The sequence below is a fragment of the Ovis aries genome, chromosome 19, assembly GCF_016772045.2.
Source record: "Ovis aries strain OAR_USU_Benz2616 breed Rambouillet chromosome 19, ARS-UI_Ramb_v3.0, whole genome shotgun sequence".
Taxonomy (NCBI): Eukaryota; Metazoa; Chordata; class Mammalia; order Artiodactyla; family Bovidae; genus Ovis; species Ovis aries.
The window spans coordinates 26,110,788-26,133,696 of NC_056072.1; the positions used below are offsets into that span (position 1 = coordinate 26,110,788).

General features: G+C 38.3%; 1 protein-coding gene across 40 annotated transcripts in view; it reads right to left on the bottom strand.

Annotated features, from left to right (window-relative positions):
- Positions 1-22,909, bottom strand: part of CHL1 (cell adhesion molecule L1 like) — a 229,243-nt gene that overhangs the window by 97,684 nt on the left and 108,650 nt on the right. The window lies entirely within an intron of this gene.

The following is a 22,909-nucleotide window of genomic DNA, read 5'->3' on the forward strand; positions in this document are numbered from 1 at the left end:
CATGGGGTTACAAATAGTTGGATGTGACTGAGCAACTGAACTGACCTGAATTGTTTTATTGAATGAATGATTCTTTAACTTCTACAGTGATTTCCAATTTTTAAAAGTTTTTCACACATAATTTCATGTAATCCCTTAATAACCCTTTTATCCTCCTACCCCTAGATTGCCATTTCCCCCACTTTCCTCTATCCACTGATAACCATAAGTTTGTTCTCTATATCTGTGTTTGCTTCTTGCTTTTGTTTTATTGACAAGTTGTAGTTTTTCTAGATTCCACATATCAGTGGTATCATACAGTATTTGTCACTTTAATGTCTTCCAAGTCCATCAATATTACTGCAAATGGCAAAATGTCATTCTTTTTATGACTGAGTAGTCCATTGTGTGTATGTATGGATGTATGTATGCGTATGTGTGTGTACCACATCTTTATCCATTCATTTGTTGACGGATACTTAGGTTGCTTCCATACCCTGGCAATTGTATACAGTGCTGCAATGAAAGCTGGGAGTGCATGTGTCTTTTCAAATTAGTCTTTTGGGGTTTTCAAAGATATATACCAAGGAGCAGAAAGCTGGGTCATATGCTAGTTCTATTTTTATCTCTTTGAGAAATCTTCATACTGTTTTCCATAGTGCTTGCACCAATTTATATCCCTACCAACAGTATATGAGGGTTCCCCTTTTTCCACATCCTCATCAATATGTTATTTGTGTTCTTTTTTGTATTCTTTTTCTGACATAATAAAGGCCATATATGACCATCACATGGTCTTCCGTGGTGGCCCAGATGGTGAAGAATCTGTCTGCAATGCAGGAGATTCTGGTTCAATCCCTAAGCTGGGAAGATCACCTGGGGAAGGGATGACTACCCACTCCAGTATTCTTGCCTGGAGAATTCCATGGACAGAGGAGCCTTGCAGGCTACAGTCCATGGGGAAGCAGTTGGACATGACTGAGAGACTGAACAACAACAGGAGGTGAAAGACCTTACTCAGAAAACTAAGACATTGATGAAAGAAATTAAAAATGAAACAAACCAATGGAAAGATATATTGTGTTCTTGAATCAGGAGAATTAATATTGTTAAAATAACCACAGTACCCAAGGCACTATACAGATTCGATGCAATCTCTATCAAAATACCAAGTGCATTTTTGCAGAACTAGAACAGATAATTTTAAAATTTGTATGGAAACACAAACACCCCAAGTAGCCAAAGCAATCTTAAGAAGATTCCAGTATGGTACTGGAACAAACACACTGATCGCTGAAACAAAATAGAAAGCCCAGAATAAAGCCAGTCACTTAAGGTCAATTAATCTACAACGAAGAAGGAAAAAATATATGATAAGCAGGCAAGAATACTCAAAAAGTGGTCCTGGGAATACTGGACAGCTATATGTAAAACAATGAACTTATAATATTTTTTCATATATAAAAATAAACTCAAATGGATTAAAGACTTAAATGTAAGACCAGATACTATGCAATTCCTAAAAGGAAACATCAGCAGAACATTCTCTGACATAAATTGTTAAAATAATTTTTTGGATCTGTCTCTTAAAAGAAAGGAAACAAAAGCAAAATTAAACAATTGGGACCTAATTAAATTTAAAAGCTTTTACACAGCAAAGGAAACCACTGCTACAATGAAAAGGCAATCTATTAAATGGGAGAGGAAACTTGCAAATGATATAATGTAGCCCTAAAAATGAATTTGCTTTAAAACGTGATAATCAGTTTTTCCAGGTACTTAATTTTTTCTGTAAAAATAATTTACTTATTTATTCATTACAACTAGTAGAAAAATTAATGTAAGTAGAGTCAGATAAGCAATTTAATTTATATTTAACTTCAAATATCTTGACTTTTAAAAATTCCCATCAAGTTGTACCTCAGGATATTATGCACTAGAGCTCTCCACACATTTATGCAAGTAGGTAAAATCCAAAGTAGTAACTAATGCTACTGTGTTACTGTTATAAAACAGAAAGTCTAAAACGACAACAATACATTTATATTTTGACTAAAGTTATATTGATCATGAAGGAAAATACTCCCAACCTCCCCACAAAATGTCATGAATCTTTGTTCTTAGAGTAATGCCAGTTTTACTTTGTCTGATATCATTTGACCCATTTGTATAATAGAAATTGGAAAAAAAAGAAAAAAAAAACTACCCTTGCGCGGTTCAGAATATTTCCTAAAATGAAAAATAACTTACGTTGGTAATTAAAAGTTATTTTCAAAAAGGTTATTATGTTCAATGACACCATTTTCCTGGTGAAATGAATTATCCCAGTCAACAAAATAAAATGTGAAAAAATTGATTTCATTATATAAAAAGCAGAACATTGCCTGAGGACAAAAACTCAGTTCTACATTATTTGTAGAGAGAGAATGAATCATTTAGCTATTTCTAAGGTAAAAAAGTAAGATGAAAATGTTAATTCCTTGACCTTCGAATTTTCCTTTTCCTTCTCTTGAAGTACTGTGAAAATGGTAATCTAAATTCATTGTTTATAGTTATATATAAACATTTACCTGCAATTTATTATTTAATATTCTGTTCCATCAATAGTCAATGCTGATTTAAAGGTATTTTATGTATTTGAGCGGTCCTCTATCTATAGAAGGTGAGGCTTTCAAATGCTATTGTGAGACCAAATTTCCAGATTAATCTATCATCCTATCCTAAATTAGAGAATAAAAATACTAGACAGCCAAATAAGTGAGAACAGGCTTAATTTCAATTAATTACTGATTTAGGTTAGTGAGCTCAACTGTCTCTAATTGCCATAGTAAAATATCTCATAGATATGAATTGTTCTACAGTGATTGTATGACTTTAGTAATTTTAATGATTTTAACCACATGGTCTTGATACAAGAAATTCTCTCCCATAAAAGCATGCCACAGTGAAGCCCTAGCTTAAAATAAGCATATAAATTCAGCCCCATAACAAACAATGATGACATCCTTAGTTTCCAGAATAGTGGTAATGGTTAGTTTTATATCTGACCTTATCACCTGCAGGGACTAGCTTCAATTTACCTGAGACTTATATGTAAAGAGGGTGTTACATAAAGGTCACTGGAAGTTAAAATATGAACCCCTGCAAGCAACACTCCATTATGTGATGATGATGACAGCGCCAAACAGCTTTCATACTTAAAAGGGAAAGTCAGTCATAACCTCACAGTCAGAAGGCATAAAAGGGCATATTATTTAGTAATTAGGTTTTACAACAGTACAGTAACAATAAAAGCACATTCTCATTTACCTTTATTCAAAGAATACAAATTTAGAGAATCTGTGGTGGCTCAATGGTAAAGAATCCGCCTGTCAATGAAGACAACACAGGTTTGATTGGAGAAAGCAATGGCATCCCACTCCAGTACTCTTGCCTGGAAAATCCCATGGACGGAGGAGCCTGGTGGGTTGCAGTCCATGGGGTCGTGAAGAGTCGGACATGACTGAGCAACTTCAATTTCACTTTTCACTTTCACGCATTGGAGAAGGAAATTGCAACCCACTCCAGTGTTCTTGCCTGGAGAATCCTAGGGACGGCAGAGCCTGTTGAGCTGCTGTCTATGGGGTCACACAGAGTCCGACCCGACTGAGCGACTTCACTTTCACTTTTCACTTTCATGCATTAGAGAAGGAAATGGCAACCCACTCCAGTGTTCTTGCCTGGAGAATCCCAGGGACAGGGGAGCCTGGTGGGCTGCCGTCTATGTCTACAGGGTAGCACAGACACGACTGAAGCAACTTAGCAGCAGTAGCAGCAGGTTTGATCTGTGATCTGGGAAGATCCCACAAGCCCCAGAGCAACTAAGCCATGGTACCACAATTATTGTGGCTGTGCTCGAGAGCCCAGGAGCCACAACTGCTGAGCCCACCTGCTGCAGCTTCTGAAGTCTGCATGCCCTAGAGCCTGTGCGCCACCACAGTGAGAGGCCTGCACAGGAGAAGCCACTGCAATGAGAAGCCTTCACACTGCAGCTGGAGAGCAGCCCTGGCTCTGTGCATCTAGAGAAATGCCTATGCAGCAACCACAACCCAGCACAGCCATAAATTTAAAAAAAAATTATTTTTGAAAGAATATGAATTTAACGCTTTACATCAGAACTCAAGATAAAAGTCATTATTGCAACACAGGATGGTGCTGACACTAAGACAATAAAAAAATACTAAACTATTCTTGAGGCATAGGTACATAAAGCTGATTAAATGACATTAACTCAGATCCAAAAAAGAACCAACGAATTTTCAGGACTCTGGACCAACTGGGTTATACCTTCCTGCCATACTAGATCCTGCTCAGAAAGAAACAAAATATTCATGACATCTCACTCAAAAGGAAATGGATGTCTCACTGTTATTAAATTGACCCTTCCTGACTTCCTTAACTTTTCTAGAATGACTAGCATGACAACTAAGAACACATTGGTTTCAACAGAATCAGAAACATGGATAGGCACGCATACATGAGACGCTTCTAATACAGCAATAAGAAAATGAAGGTCTTTGCTTCTCCAAAACAGCAGCCTCTAACATACACGCATCAACAACATTAGAAAGTGAACCCATAGATCTGTCTCATGTTCTTAACACAGCTTCACTGTGTATCTGTGAACAACTTACTCCCTTAACTTAAATTCATTTTCTGCTTTAGGAACTGGAGGAGAGGTGGCTTAGCCTTTTCATTCCACCTGGCCTCCGTAAGTAAATGTCAAGATACTGCAGCCTGCTAACCAGCCACAAAAGAGAGCAATATGTAGTAAATAAGAACATGGAGAATGGAGTCAGTTTATCATGACTTCAAAGCAATCACTCACTAATTATGTAGCCATGGGCACTTCACTTAACCTTTACCATTCACCTCTATAAACGAATATAAGGGTTGCCGCCCTGTAAGCATCCTTAGCAAGTGTTAAGTGAGGTAATATACGTTTAGCATACATGAGTGAGTGAGTGCATGAGTGAAAGTTGCTCAGTCATGTCCGACTCTTTGTGACCCCATGGACTATAAAGCCCATGGAATTCTCAAGGCCAGAGTACTGGAGTGGGTAGCTTTTCCCTTCTCCGGGGAATCTTCCCAACCCAGGGATCGAACCCAGGTCTGCCACATTACAGGCAGTCTTTACCAGCTGAACCACCAGTGAAGCCCAAGAACACTGGAGTGGGTAGCCTATCCATTCTCCAGAGGATCCAGGAATCGAACCGGGGCCTTCTGCATTGCTGGCAGATTCTTTACCAAATGAGCTATGAGGGAAGCCCTAGCGTACATGACAGGATAATAGATGCAATTTACTACTAGTGACACTGATGGTAACTTTGTTGTTAGTGGTAACTAGGATATAGCCTCTAGTAATAATATTTTGATTCAGAGTATAGATAACTTGTAGGGCTTCTATTAGAGTAATAAAATCATAATGACTTAAAACACTTTTCACTATTTAATTCAGTTCAGTCGCTCAGTCATGTCCAACTCTGAGTGACCCCATGTTCTGCAGCACCCCAGGCTTCCCTTGTCCATCACCAACTCCCAGAGATTACTCAAACTCATGTCCATTGAATCAGTGATGCCATCCAACAATCTCATCCTCTGTCGTTCCCTTCTCCTCCCACCTTCAATCTTTCCTAGCATTAGGGTCTTTTCAAATGAATCAGGTGGTCAAAGTATTGGAGTTTCAGTTTCAGCATCAGTCCTTCAAATGAATACTCAGGATTGATCTCCTTGAGGATGGACTGATTGGATCTCCTTGCAGTCCAAGGGACTCTCAAGAGTCTTCTCCAACACCACAGATCAATTCTTCGGCACTCAACTTTCTTTATAGTCCAACTTTTACATCCATACATGACTACTGGAAAAATCATAGCTTTGACTACACCAACATTTGTAGGCCAAGTAATATCTCTGCTTTTTAGTATGCTGATCATGGCTTTCCATCCAAGGAGCAAGTGTCTTTTAATTTCATTGCTGTAGTCACCATCTGCAGTGATTTGAGAGCCCAAAAAAATAGTCTCTCACTGTTTCCATTGTTTCCCCATCCATTTGCCATGAAGTGATGGGACAAGATGCCATGATCTTAGCTTTCTGAATGCTGAGTTTTAAGCCAACGTTTTCATTTTCCTCTTTCACTTTCATCAAGAGGCTCTTTAGCTCTTCTTCATTTTCTGCCATAAGAGGGGTGCCATCTGCATATCTGAGGTTATTGATAAGTCTCCCAGCAACCTTGATCCCAGCTTGGGCTTCATCCAGCCTGGCATTTCGCATGATGTACTCTGCATAGAAGTTAAATAAGCAGGGTGACAATATGCAGTCTGTTGTTCCATGTCCAGTTCTAACTGTTGCTTCTTGACCTGCATACAGATTTCTCAGGAGGCAGGTCAGGTGATCTGGTATTCCTCTCTAAGAATTTTCCACAGTTTGCTGTGATCCACACAGTCAAAGGCTTTGGCATAGTCAATAATGCAGATGTTTTTCTGGAACTCTTTTGCATTTTCAGTGATCCAATGGATATTGGCAACTTGATCTCTGGTTTCTCTGCCTATTCTAAAACCAGCTTGAACACCTGGAAGTTCAGGGTTCACGTACTGTTGAAGCCTGGCTTGGAGAATTTCAAGCATTACTTTGCTAACATGTGAGATGAGTGCAATTGTGTAGTAGTTTGAGCATTCTTTGGCATTGCCTTTCTTTGGGATTGGAATGAAAACTGACCTTTTCCAGTCCTGTGGCCACTGCTGAGTGTTCACATTTGCTGGCATATTGAGTGCAGCACTTTCACATCATCATCTTTTAGGATTTGAAACAGCTCAACTGGAACCTATCACCTCCACTTGCTTTGTTCACAGTGATGCTTCCTAAGGCCCACTTGACTTCACATTCCAGGATATCTGGCTCTAGGTGAGTGATCACACCATTGTGGTTATCTGGGTCATGAAGATCTTTTTGTACAGTTCTGTGTATTTTTGCCACCTTCTCTTAATATCTTCTGCTTCTGTTAGGTCTGTACCATTTCTGTCCTTTATTGTGCCCATCTTTGCATGAAATGTTCCCTTGGTATCTCTGATTTTCTTGAAAAGATCTCTAATCTTTCCCATTCTATTGTTTTCCTCTATTTCTTTGCACTGATCACTGAGAAAGGCTTTCTTATCTCTCCTTGCTATTCTTTGGAACTCTGCATTCAAATGGGTATATCTTTCCTTTTCTCCTTTGCCTTTCTCTTCTCGTCTTTTCTCTGCTATTTGTAAGGCCTCCTCAGAGAGCCATTTTGCTTTTTTGCATTTCTTTTCTTGGCGATGGTCTTGATCCCTTCCTCCTGTACAGTGTCACAAACCTCTGCACATAGTTCTTCAGGCACTCTGTCCATCAGATCTAATCCCTTGAATCCATTTTTTACTTCCACTGTATAATTGTAAGGGGTTTGATTTAGGTCATACCTGAATGGTCTTGTGGTTTCCCCTACTTTCTTCAATTTAAGTCTGAATTTGTCAATAAGGAGTTCATGATCTGAGCCACAGTCAGCTCCCAGTCTTGTTTGTGCTGACTGTATTTACTGGTGAAACAATATTAATAGATTTTAAACACTCTACTAAATAGGAGAGGTTTTTTGTTTTTAGGTGTGGGTGGACCATGGTAGATTAATAACAAAACAGCTTCCATTCTCATGCATCCACATGCTTTGGCAGATGATTTTACATTTATTTCTTCACTTCTTCAATCTGGTCAGCTTTTGACCAACAGTGTGAGCTCTGAGTTGAGGCTTCAAGAACTCATGCATGTTTTATTCTCTCTTTTGGAACTCTGCTCAGTATAGACTGCACTAGCCTACCGGAAGATGAGTGACATCTCTGCCATCACCCTCTATAATCCTGGCCAACAGCCAGCCAGCCACCAATGTGGAAGGACAGCCACCCTAAATGAGCCACCCCAAGATGACCTGCCAGTTGGACACACGTCTAACAGCCAGCCTGATCAGTATCCGTCCAAGACTGGTTAAGATCAGCAGAACTGCTTGTGTCTTGCCTGGGGTTCAGGACACCCTACCCCTAAACATGCACTTTGACGTATTGACTATTTTAAGCTGAAGGAATTTTAGGAATGGGAAGGCCTGAAGGACTCTTTGACCTTCCCCTGAAGCAAATTCATAAAACCTTCACGTAAGAGCTGCCCTCCCTCTACCACGAGGAAAAGGAACATCCTTATCTCTGAAGATGGAGGGATGCTGCCAAGAACCGAAATAAACAGACCTTGCCAAGTTTCCTGCAGGTCACTGCACTTAGCTCAGATGCCTTTTTTTCCTAAAACATTTCTACAACTTTCTGCTCTTTCTCAAATGTAGCATGAAAAAAACTCAGGTATAACCATTTGTTCAGGTCTTTATTTCTTTTTGAGGGCTCCCGTATCACATAAAACTTAGATTAACAGAAACATGCAACTTTATTTAATATGCCTTTTGTTTCAGAGACCCACTCAAGAGGAGTAAAAGAAAAATATATATTTATGTTTCATCCTCTATATACTGGAACAAACGGTAGACTAAGCAACAATAACAAATGTTTATTGTATGAAATCAATCTGTTTTAGCATGGTTGCAATGCAGAAAGGGCTAACCGATACAGTGCAGAAAGAAGGAAAGAATCGATAAAGTATTGATAAATGCGGAAGCCATGCAATAGATGTCTATGGAAATTCTTTATTTTGAGGTATATTTTAATATTTCCACAATAAGGACATTTTTAATGGTTATTCAATCAATGGAAATCAGAGATTATCCTGAAGTATTCCAATAGCAGTAAAGAGATGCCTTAAGGCAAAACAAAGTCTTGAGAACTTCCACTTGCTTACCTGTAGAACAAAAGACAATAGGAAGGAAGGTTCCTTTAAGGCTACCATGCTATCCAGACCTCTTCTGTTTGAACTAGATTCGTAAAATTTGGAATCCCTTTGAGGGTAAGTGTATCTCTATTCCACACATCCTGAACAACAATTATATAATATAACACAATGCTTGTTTCTTATTGCTTTATGAGTTTGTAATGTCATGGTCCAACTAAAGAAAATATAAACCCCAAATATAGTATTTATTTTAATCTAGTTAGGTGTTAGTAGAATACTTGATGCCTTCTGGTATTTCTTTCATGCTTTGAGTCTTAACTCACTGATTCTGCATTGTTTCTATTGGGGTCTGCTTTAAATTCCATTAATGAAGTATAAGAAAGGCAAAAAGGAATCGAATAAATCAAGATTACATTTTTACACTGAACTATTATATGCTACCTTTCTAAACTGAAGACAAACACAAGTTTTTTAAAATTAAATGTCTTGTTGCTTTTGTTAATATATTCTGAATAATAATCATTCCTAACAGCCACTTGTTTTTTACACTTAACAGTAATGGTGTCATGTTTACTCAAAAACCTCTGACACTATTGTTCTCCAGAGGTCCTACTGAATTATAAGCACTTTCTTCCTTGAAGGAAATAATGTAACACAAATTCATATAATTTCATCTCAAAATACGGATATTCCTACTTCCTTTTAAAATGAACCAGAATCTGACCAGTGAGGTAACGGATCAAAAACAGCTTAGAAGGCAGCTAGTTCAAGATACTAAAATTTATCTTGGTGGTATTTTTCACATTCTTGCTATTTTCTGTTACTAATTTTTCACAAACATGCTCAGGTCAAATTTCTAAAGAGAAAATATAATAAATCAGCTTCAAAAGCAAAAAAAACCTCTCATGATCACTGTTTCTAAAAGCCTTATTTCTACTGCAGCAGCTACACAAAGCAGCCATGTCGGCGGCTGTCCATCTGCCATTTCTAAAGAAGGCATAGAAGGTAATCAGCCCCCAAAAGTGCTGTGTTGACATTCCTCTTTACTGAGAAACAGCATGAAGTTGCTGCCGCCACCATGATTTCTAGGGGTCGGAATTAACTTCACGCATGCTAAATCATTAAATAACATTTTTCAACTAAGAAGCTTGAAATAGATCAGCAACTTTTATTATAATCATCAGGAAGAGATATATTATGACATTGGTATCCAAATTACAGCTTTAAAAATAACTCAATAGATTTGTGTAATAGTCTGGCTTGGTGTCATATCATAGAATTATGTAAATTGCATTTTCTTTTCAAAAATAAGGGCTTGAGAATTAGTGACACTTTGTAACACAAAGTGTCTTATATAAAGCAATCTGACATTTTCAGGATGGGGTGGATGTCACCCTCACTTCCCTAGGACCTCAAGTGCCCCTTTACACAACTCCATTTTATGTGCTTGTCAAGCTAAACGATTCCCTTCATTCCAAAATTAGGTCTTATAGGGAGGAAGTCCAGCATATTTCCATAAGCCTAAAGTGTGATCTGAATCACTCAACACCTTGAAACTGGGAAAGGATAAACACAAAGAAAATGAAAAGGCTTTTGTTCACTCACATGCTTGGCTAATACCATAAATCAATTTACAAGTGTCATAAACACAGTAATCCTGAAATAACTGTTAATGGGCTTTTTGCTCTGAAAACAAAGGAAATATTGTACATTACAGCTAAATCCATTCAAACTGTTTCATGTCACTGAAGTGACAAGACAAAAGAATTGTTTGGAGTTATAATTCACCCTCCCTGCAGGAGATGACAGAAATGTAGATTTTCACTATGAGCGAGTCGATTTTATTGGGAAAATGTCACCATTAATTAATAATTATGTTGGATAAACTAATATCATTAATATAATACCATTTGTTTGATTAAAGAGCAAAATACTGTGCTTGAACACTGACAGGAGTAGAACTGAACCTAACATCTTCTGTCTGTTTTCCCTTTATTTACCTATAAACTCCAAATTCTTACCAAGCAGTATTCTGAGACAATATCTAATTCAAATCCTTTCAAAACGGAGAAAAAGAAAGAGAACCAGATCTCAAGGTCACTTGACTACAGCGATGGAGAAAATGATCTATTTTATACCCCAACATGTAACTCATGTACTGAGCCATTTCTCATAAAGCTTTTACACAGTGATAATCACCTAGTGAACTTTTTAAAAACTGAGGAATAACACAGATGTTCTAAAGTATACAAAACTTAGGTGTGCAGCTCAGTGAATTTTTGCATATGTATAAATTTGTGTCACCACTTTTCAAACCGTTTAGGGACTTCTAGTGACACAAAGCATTATATTAGCTTCCTTCCTAGAGGTACTCCAGATTAGCAGTTCCCAAGAGAGCAAACCAGTTTGCGTTCCTCTAGCCTACTGCATCCAAATGAGGGTGGCATCTGGGTTATGTGGGGTGGGGGACATGTATAATTATAATTTTTATTTATAATTTTAAAGAATAAATTATATACAATATTATAAAAATTATTAATTAAAAAAAGAAAATTTATTAAAAACATACATAGGTTTTAGATGGTTTTAATAAGCCTTTTTTAGTTTTCTGTATTAGTGAAATGTTTCTCATGTGCATGCTCTACTTATAAAACTAAAATAAGGGTTCTCAAGTTATTTTTGCCCTTGCTTCATGCACATATTTGTAAGAGATTTTATACACCTTGGGGTACATGCCAGATCCTATCCATCCTTATTTTGCATGTCAAAACCATAGGAGACACTCAATAAACATTTATAAATAAATGAATGAATGAATTTCATACACTCATTCACAAAAGGATATATTCTGCATAAATGTACAATGTTGATAAAACTCTAAATACATCTTTTTTGTTGTTCGTTCAAAGACAACTCAGAAATTAAATTTTCCTAACTAGTCATTAAACTAAGCAAGGATTTGTATATGTAAAACATTGATGTAAACATTGCTAGGCTTGTTTCAATAACAACTGCTAACAGAAGTAGAACTTTCAATGAATATGACTAATTTTTATCAGGGTTTATTTGAGGCCAACTATTTGCATAGCTTTTAGTGGTTCTGACAATTGTCAACAGAAGTGAAGTACTACATTTTCTAAAATTTACTTTAGAATACTTCAACATGAACTATGTTAGAGTTGCATAGATATGATGTGCGTGTGCTAACTTGCTTCAGTCGTATCCGACTCTTTGCAATCCCATAAGCTGTAGCCTGCCAGGTTCCTCTGTCCATGGGATGCTCCAGGCAAGAAGACTGGAGTGGGTTGCCATGCCCTCCTTCCAAGGGATCTTCCTGACCCAGGGATTGAACTGGAGTCTCTCCTGACTCCTGCACTGGCAGCTGGGTTCTTTACCATAGTGCCACCTCTAACCCATAATCTTCCCAGATGGCTCAGTGATAAAGAATCTACCTACGATACAGGAGGTTCAGGTTCAATCCCTGGGTCAGGAAGAGCCCCTGGAGAAGAAAATGGCAACCCCCTCCAATATTCTTGTCTGGCAAATTTCAGGGACAGAGGAGCCTGGCGGGCTAGGGGTCGCAAAGAGTCGGACACAACTTACCAACTAAGCATGCATGCATGCATAGTTTAGGTAATATTTGAAAGGTTTTAATCAAAACTCTTCTCAATTTCTAATCAAATATAGAATTGGCCATTATAAGCGCTTCAGCTATCTTTATTTTTTTAAGTATCAGATGGCTTGTTCATCACCAGGAAAAATGTTACAAGAGTGTTCCATGGTAAAACAAATAGTGTTCAAGATATAGAAGGACTCACTTGAAATATTTGTCCAGAAACAAGCACCCCTACATAAACAGGATATAAAAATCAAGCAAGCCCTACAGCCTACAAGTCCACTGTACTCTTGGCTAAGAATCCTACTCATTCCTGCATTGACCGTCTTTTCCTCTTTCCAATTTAGAGAGTAGCTGAATACAGCAACTAGAACAGCAACTCAACACCTCTATGGACCCTTCCTGCAGAATTCTAACACAATGCCTTGAAAAGTTTAGTGCCCAGGACTCCACTGAGCTGACAGAGTAGAGGGTATAACTGAATGTGGTATGCATGCTTGTGAGCACACATATATATGAGCACATGTGTACATTTGATGCTTAATAAATATTTATTTCCCTGGGAAACTTCCGCCTAAGACTGTCCATGTCCCAAAGCACCTGATAACCACATTGAGAGAGAGAAGAATGAAAACCCTCATCTTCTTTTAAGTCCTGGAAACTATCAGTATCTACAAAAATGATGAAAAAAAAATGGATTGGGTCAAGATGCAAACAGCAAGAAATTATTATATGATATGAACTTCCTATGTAGAGGCACTTTCAACAGATACTCATAAATCTGAAGAAGTTATATACCATTAACCTTAACCTTGGATTCTTTCAAAGGTATAAAGAATACATTCCAACCACTGGCACTTGAGTATGGTCTTATTTTTCCTTTAATATTCAAAAAGCACTTAAGGTTCTGATACTGATTGGGAGGGTCATCGCTGTTAATAATTGATAATGACTGTCAAGCACATGGACAAGTCATTACTAAGTCATTCAGGGAGGACAGACTGGATGATGAAGATGACTAGACCACAATTTGGGGTATCTTGCTTATTTTCTCTCTATACTATTTCACAGTTCAGTTCAGCCCAGTTCAGTCGCTCAGTCATGTCCAACTCTTTGCGACCCCATGGACTGCAGTATACCAGGCTTCCCTGTCCATCACCAACTCCTGGAGCTTACTCATGTCCATTGAGTTGTTGATGCCATCCAGCCATCTCACAAGCGCTTGTTAATTGTTTGCATCGTTTCTGCTTTGCTCCCACATTTCTTTTTCCATTCTCTGAGGCAAAAGCATCCAAGGCAATTTATTGGTTAAAAATGCTGAAAACCATATAGTAATACTATAACTTTCAACTTATTTTCTCTTTAAATTTGTAGTTCATAAAGTATTCTTGTCAATTCAAAACTTTTAGGTGCAATATAATGAAGCAAATCAACTATGATCAGGGAGTTCTGGGACACAGTAAGGAAATAATATTTATGCCTTGTCACAGTCTAGGGGTTGCAAAAGTGGGATTTCTTTACTCAAGTTTATAAAAAGGTGTAAGTATTTTTTACAAAAGTCTAATAGATGTACAAATGCCTAGTTATGTTAGAAATTTAAAGCTGGTCACTAAACAAGTTCTAAAAAGCAATCCTATTCTTCAAGCCATAAAATTCAAAGTATGATTCCGAGGTACTTAAGAGAAATTTATAAAAAGCTTGCAATTTCCTTCGGTTTATCAATTACTCTTATTATGGCACTATAAACATTAGATGGCATTAGAGCTGACAAAGTTGACTGATAATCCTTTCTGCTCCTACGAGAAGAATTAATGCAGCGTCCTGGGCTGATGACCTAGATCTCTAACCCCTTTTTATCTTGTAGTTTTTCATGAACAAGAAATAAGAACAAGAAAACATCATCACCTTATACATCATTCACAACTGATTACCTTGTTTATCCGTACTATAACTAGTTAGATACAACTTTCTGTGGTAGAGTTATATGGCTTCTGTAACACATATGTTAACAATGTGAAATAATCTTATGCCATTTGATTCCAATATTAATACTTTTTAAATTATATTCAGTGGGTATTATCATATACCATTTTAAAGTTTTTGGTTTTTGCCTTTTTTATAACAAAAATATACCCTTATGAAATTTTTATAGAAAATTATTAAATATGACAAATATTAAAATAATATGTAATTATAATAATTAGATGAAAAGATTACACATATCTCTTCTTCCTCACCCCAGCCAACACTTAAGGTATGACCACTTCCAGATATTTTTCTGTGGAAACATATATAATAATGTATAATTTATCTATTTTTACACAAATGCTATCATGTATCTGTGATATTCTGTTGAGTGAAAAGGCAAGTTGTGAACAAAGAAGAACCAAAGAATGTGGGTTTACCAAACAGTTCCACAAGGTTTAAGTCATATCCCACTGCCTTTGCCCACCTTCTGTGCAACCAAAAGGAATTCAGGATGAAAAACAGGATGAGGCACTCTGTGTTTTTTTTTTTTTTAATTTTTTTTTATTTTTAAATTTTAAAATCTTTAATTCTTACATGCAATCCCAAACATGAACCCCCCTCCCTCGGTCATCCCCATGCACCAGCCCCAAGCATGCTGCATCCTGCGTCAGACATAGACTGGCGATTCAATTCACATGATAGTATACATGTTAGAATGTCATTCTCCCAAATCATCCCACCTCTCCCTCTCCTCTGAGTCCAAAAGTCCGTTATACACATCTGTGTCTCTTTCCCTGTCTTGCATACAGGGTCGTCATTGCCATCTTCCTAAATTCCATATATATGTGTTAGTATACTGTATTGGTGTTTTTCTTTCTGGCTTACTTCACTCTGTATAATCGGCTCCAGTTTCATCCATCTCATGATTCAAATGAATTCTTTTTAACGGCTGAGTAATACTCCATTGTGTATATGTACCTCAGCTTTCTTATCCATTCATCTGCTGATGGACATCTAGGTTGTTTCCATGTCCTGGCTATTATAAACAGTGCTGCGATGAACATTGGGGTACATGTGTCTCTTTCAATTCTGGTTTCCTCGGTGTGTATGCCCAGCAGTGGGATTGCTGGGTCATAAGGTAGTTCTATTTGCAATTTTTTAAGGAATCTCCACACTGTTCTCCATAGTGGCTGTACTAGTTTGCATTCCACCAACAGTGTAGGAGGGTTCCTTTTCTCCACACCCTCTCCAGCATTTATTGCTTGCAAATTTTTGGATCGCAGCCATTCTGACTGGTGTGAAGTGGTACCTCATTGTGGTTTTGATTTGCATTTCTCTAATAATGAGTGATGTTGAGCATCTTTTCATGTGTTTGTTAGCCATCCGTATGTCTTCTTTGGAGAAATGTCTATTTAGTTCTTTGGCCCATTTTTGATTGGGTCGTTTATTTTCTGGAGTTGAGCTGCAGAAGTTGCTTGTATATTTTTGAGATTAGTTGTTAATTTTAATTAGATCCCATTTGTTTATTTTGCTTTTATTTCCAGAATTCTGGGAGGTGGATCATAGAGGATCCTGCTGTGATTTATGTCTGAGAGTGTTTTGCCTATGTTCTCCTCTAGGAGTTTTATAGTTTCTGATCTTACATTTAGATCTTTAATCCATTTTGAGTTTATTTTTGTGTGCGGTGTTAGAAAGTGATCTAGTTTCATTCTTTTACAAGTGGTTGACCAGTTTTCCCAGCACCACTTGTTAAAGAGATTGTCTTTACTCCATTGTATATTCTTGCCTCCTTTGTCAAAGATAAGGTGTCCATATGTGTGGATTTATCTCTGGGCTTTCTATTTTGTTCCATTGATCTATATGTCTGTCTTTGTGCCAGTACCATACTGTCTTGATGACTCACTCTGTGTTTTGGATAGACGGACCCTTAGATTGATGCATGGGCATCCCAAGTGGCACAGTGGTAAAGATCCACCTGCCAATACAGGAGACGCAGTTTCAATCCCTGGGTCAAGATGCCGCCCTGAAGAAGCAAATGGTAACTCATCCCGGTATTCTTGCCTGAGAAATCCAGTGGGCAGAAGAGCTTGGCAGGCTACAGTCCATGCGGTTGCATGTGGTCAGACACAACTGAAATTATGTGCACACAAGATATATATATATATGTGTGTGTGTGTGTGTAATGTGTATATATATATATATATATATATATATATAGAGAGAGAGAGAGAGAGAGAGAGAGAGAGATTGCTTCTTCTCTACCTCTTCAGAGTAGTTTTCTCATAGCTAAGTGAGTGGCTGCCTAAGGGCTATAGTCCTCAGTAAGGTCGCTGAATAAAACTTATACCCAAGAGTCTTATCTTGTGTGTCTTTAAGGCAACAAAATTATAAAGTCCTATTTATAGAACTAACACCTAAAGACCATGAGGCTTTTCCTGGGCAAGATATTTCTTTCTGCTCATTTCTGTTTAGGAAAAAATGATTGGAAAAAAAATTGAAAGATTTTAAACTTCTCTGGCTAAAAATTATACTTAGGACCTGTGTCGCTGCCAGTTTTACAAACGTTTAAGTTCATTAAAACATTAATTCATTTGTTGGATATTTCCAAGTACAAAGAACATTCTCTCTACTATAGAAATCTTCTTTATATTATTTTGTGACTCCAAAGACAATACTATATGCATTGTGCCAACTTAAAATTGGTACTTGCCTTCTGCCTCTATAAGGATTAAATCACAAGCTGCTGTGACCACTGACCTCCAACACACCCTGCTTGCCACCTCAGCGTAGAGATCAGAAATGAGGCACTCTGTGCTCTGGGAAAAACTAGCAGAATAGGACTTCAGATAGTTAGATACTTTCAGGAGATTTTATGAGCCCAATTTTTGCATCCCTTCATATCTAAAAAAGCACTAACATGATAAATGGTGACATCTGCTTTTCATGACTAGCAATAACCTTCTGCAAAAAATGTGGACTTGATTGCATGTACCATCTTCACCAAAATCACATACATATACTGAACTTCCCCTTGAACTCTTCAGAGCAGTTTCTCGGAACTAATATCTTGTCTCCCAGGCCACTGTCCTCATTTTGCTCCAAATAAAACTTAACCCTTACATTGTGCACTTTTTCTCAATCAACAATTGGAATATCCTGAAACAAAGTAAGAAAGTGAAGTTACTCAGTCATGTCCAACTCTTTGAGACCCCATGGACTGTACTGTAGCCTACCAGACTCCTCCATCCGTGGGATTTTTGAGGCAAGAATACTGGAGTGGGTTGTCATTTCCTTCTCCAGGAGATCTTCCCGACCCAGGGACTGAGCCTGGGTCTCCCGCATTGCAGGCAGATGCTTTACCATCTAAGCCACCAGGGAAGCCCATCAACACTGTAGTGAGTAGCCTATCCCTTCTCCAGGGGATCTTCCTGACCTAGGAATCAACCAGGGTCTCCTGCATCGCAGGATGATTCTTTACCAGCTGAGCTATCAGGGAAGCCCCATCGACTCTGCTTCAGATCATATTCCTGCCTACCTATAAGCTATCTCTATCAGAAAGACTCAAACCTCAACATTTAGACTCCTTAAACAGAAAATCTAGAGGTGCATTCATTTTCCTCTTATGGCAATTTCCATCTCAGCACCATCAATCCCCTGCCACACACACACAACCCACCATGATCAGAGCTAAAAGCTTGAGTCCCCTCAGTGTCCTCAACAATCTTACTCATTTTTGTTGCTGTCATGCAATCTCTGATTGCCTCTCTAGATTCTCTCATGATTTCACTTGCTGTCATATTACAGCAGGCTTCTAAAACTTTTCTCTAACCATTTCTCTAAGTTTTCATTTCTTTCTTTAAATTCTTGACCAGTTTCTTGACCAGTATCTTTCTGAAACCCAGTAATGATCTTTTTCTTCCCGTACTGAAATCAGGTAGAAGGGCTTAAATACTTAGTGTTAAAGTGGGGCCAGGATCTGCAACCTGGATAGAAGTAAAAGGGAAGTGGAGTTTTTTATATGGTATTTCCAAGGAAGTTCACTCTTCATAGGTATCTGTGTTACCCTGTTTGAAGACACACACAGACGCAAACTATAGGTGGGGACTAACTGTCCTGAAGCCACGCATAAGTGCTGATGTGGTTTCATTGCTTCCCCATCAGGTTAGTATAATGTGCAAATCTCGGAACATAATATACAAACTCATCTTTTCTCCTTGTGCAAACTCATGGAAGGAGAATAGGTTTTCATAAAACAGTTCTACATATTTTATAAATAACTAGATTGATATGTATAAAGCCAAGATATTACATCCTCCAAATATGGTACAAGAATTCAGTGAGGCAACATTTCTACCTAATATTGTACCTGGAACATCACAAGTTCTTAAAATTGGTAGCAATGGTGGAGTTTTTTGGTTGTAATTTCCTCCTATCCTACCACCTTTTTCTCCCCTCCTCACCCAAAAAGGAACCAGTGGTATTTACAAATATTTACAAGTCCTTGGGCCCACTGTATTCCCTCATGCTCTGCCCATCTAACTCTCTCTCCCTGAAAAGCTGTATCTTCCTACTTTAGCCAGTAATGACTTACTCATGTCTCAAGATTTTAACTTATACATTGATTTTACATTTCTAGAGACTAACTTTGTTGCTTTTCTGAAAGCTAAAGCACACATATCATAATGTACGTGTACTTTTTAACACCCCCATCACCTCACATAATTACCAAAGTTTTGTGGGATGTGAACATTTAACATCTAATCTCTTAACTTGCAAGTATATTATACGGTATTGGTAACTATAATCACCATGCTTTACATGAGATCCCCAGAGCTTACTCACCTTTCACTGGACGTTTGTGCCCTTTGACCAGCATCTCCCCATTGCACCCACACCTCGGCCCCTCTTCTACTCTTCATTTCTGTGAGTTCAGCTTTTTTAGGTTCCACAGATAAGTGAGAATATACACATTTAAGTAAGAATAGCATTTGTCTTTGTCTTATTTCATGTAATGCCACAACGTGTTATTTATTTACCAGGCTGCTGCTGCTGCTAAGTCGCTTCAGTTGTGTCCGACTCTTTGCAACCCCATGGACTGCAGCCTGCCAGGCTCCTTTGTCCATGGGATTCTCCAGGCATCACTACTGGAGTGGGTTGCCATTTCCTTCTCCAACTCCTCTCATTATATTGTAAAAATATTTATGATCAGGGGCTGTTTCAATAATCTCTGTATCTACATCACTGAGGGAAAAAATTAGGAAGAATCAATACTTAAGTATTTCACCCAAAGAAGGCCACAATAAAAGACAGAAACAGTAGAGACCTAGTAGAGGCTGAAGAGATCAAGCAGAGATGAAAAGGATATATGGAAGAACTATACAAAAAAAGATCTTAATGAACCAGTTTGCTACGATGGTGTGGTTAGCCACCCAGAGCCAGACATTCTGGAGTGTGAAGTCAACTGAGCCTTAGGCAGCACTAGGAAAGCTAGTGGATGTGATGGAATTCTAGTAGAGCTATTCACAACCCTAAAGGATGATGCCATCAAGGTGCTGCATTCAGTATGTCAGCAAATCTGGAAGACCCAACAGTGGCCACAGGACTGGAAAAGGTCAATCCTCACCCCAATTCCCCAAAACGGTATTGTGAAAGAATGTGCCAGCCATGGGACAACTGCACTCATCTCTCATGCTAGTAAGGTCATGCTTAAAATCTTGCACGATAGGCTTCAGCATTATGCGAACCAAGAACTTCCAGATATCCAAGCTGGGTTTAGAAAAGGCTGAGGAACCAGAGATCAAATTGCCAACATTTGCTGGATCAGAGAAAAAGCAAGGGAATTCCAGAAAACATCTACCTCTGTTTCATCAACTATGCTAAAGCCTTTGACTGTGTGCATCATAACAAACTGTGGAAAGTTCTTAAAGAGATTGGGGCACCAGACCATCTTTCCTGTCTCCTGAAAAATCTATACGCAGATCAAGAAGCAAAAGATAAAACCCTGTATGGAACAACTGATTGGTTCGAGAATGAGAATGCAATACGGCAGGGCTGTCTGCTCTCACCCTATCTACTGAGCACATCATGAGAAATAATGAACTGGATGAGTTACAAGCTGGAAACAAGACAGGTGGAAGAAACATCAACCACCTCAGATATGCAGATGATACCGCTCTAATGGCAGAAAGCAAAGAGGAACTAAAGAGCCTCTTGATGAAAGTGAAGGAAAGTGAAACAGCTGGCTTAAAACTAAATATTATTAAACAAACTAAGATCATGGCATTCAGCCCCATTACTTTACAGCAAATAGAAGGAGAAAAGGTGGAAGTAGTGACAGATTTCCTCTTCTTCAGCTCTAAAATCACTGCAGATGGTGACTGCAGCCATGGAATCAGAAGACAGTTGCTTCTTGAGAGGGAAGCTATGATAAACCTACACAGTGTGTCGAAAAGCAGAGAGATTACTCTGCCGACAAAGATTCATACAGTCAAGGCTATGGTCTTCCCAGTGGTCACATATGATTGTGACACCTGGACCATAAAGAAGGCAGAACACCAAGAATTGATGCCTTCAAACTGTGGTGCTGCATAAGACTCCTAAAAGTGCCCTAGACAGCAAGGAGATCAAATCAGTGAATCTTAAGGAAAAACAACTCTAAATACTCATTGGAAGGACTGACGCTAAAGCTGAAGCTCCAGTATTTCGGTCATTTTGCAAACAGCTGACTCATTGGAAAAGTCCCTGATGCTGGGAAACGTTGCGGGCAGAAGGAGAAGAGGGCATCAGAGGATGAGATGACTGAATGGCATCACCAATGCAATGGACATGAACTTGGGCAAACTTTAGGAGATGGTGAGGGACAGGGAGGCCTGGCATGCGGCAGTCCATGGGGTTGCAAAGAGTCAGACATGACTGGGCAACTGAGCAACAACATGCTTAAACAGCAGATCTGCCATTCAAATTCTTTCCCTTCACCAAGAGGCCGCCCTTCAGAAATAAAAACAGCGATCCAGTCAAATCTCTGGTTAAACATGGTAGTAACAGACTTCCTGGCAAGTAAGTTAATAGCATTGATTAGTGATAGCCCTCTTCTATGAAGTGACCGTCTTTAGCACTGCCTATGGTAAAACAACCCAGAATCTAACATTAGTGGGACATAGTCTATTGAAAAAAGCTATATTATATGAACATAAAATGCAGATTTTAATGATCTAAATATTGCTTTGTAGTAGTAATGAAAATAGCACACATCACTTAGAGACCCCCTACATGAAACTGGGCCCCATGCATGCTCCAAAGCAGCATGAAAAGACTTTAGAACTTCAGAGGTCAAGTACATCTCCCTCAGGAAATCATGGAGGTGCAGGAAGAAGTCCTTGACCTCCAGTGACGTTCCCAAGTCCTTTCTTGCTGCGTCAGAGCATTCAAGGGGTCCAGTTTTACATAAGGTTTCACCTGTGCCCTAGGATTCTCTGTACCCTTAAAATTATTAGTCACAAGAAAGAAGTCCTGAAACATGCTACAACGTGGATAAGTCTTGAAATTGTCATGCTAAGTGAAAACAGTCAAACACAAAAACTATATATTGTATGGTTATTGTATAATCCCACTTATATGATATATCCAAAATATTAAATTCAGAGACACAAAGTAGATTCCTGATTGCTAGGGGCTAGGTAAGGGAGGAATGGGAAGTGACTATTAACAGCTACAAAGTTTCTTTTTGTGGAGATTAAAATGTTCTGGAGTTAGAGCTGATTCCTGATTATTGCACAACTCTGAATATATTAAAAACCACTAAATAGTACACTTCAAAGAGTAAAGTGTGTGATATGTGAATTAGATCTTCAGATAGCTGTTTTTTTTTCTTCTAAGAAGTAACAAATATATAAAAATGTTAAAAAATTATTAGTCAAGCTATATTGGGTGAGATCTATGATTATCTGTTTCACCGTCTGTATTATCTCAAACTCCAATAGGATTATCTCAACCTCCAATAGGATTATCTCCTAAAAGAACATATTTTCATGTCTATTGAGCATAATGGGACTGAAATTCTGAGAGAGATCTTACTGGATTTATCCAACCAACACACATATGCTGACATTGTTTCATTCTGGGGAGTTATAAGCAAAGAAAACAGTCAAGTTTGGTTTTATATGCTTAGATGGAAATAAGCCCACTCAGGAGCCCATTAACATAATCACAGATGATTTTCAAGTGGGCCAGCTAATACACTGCCTCTGCACCTTACAACTATACAAGACCTACAGAGTTGGTTTATATTTTGAAATTCAGCTCCAATTTGAAATTCAGTCTCATTCAGCTCCATAACCACCAGCCCACTGTGATGGTCCAGAAACATTTCCTGCATCAGAGTAGAGAATTCACAATATTAAAATCAATGCGGTTTCCTGTTGTTAACCAAGGGTCTGTTTCTTCAGTCCTGCAGAGATGAGGCAAGAACGGAGC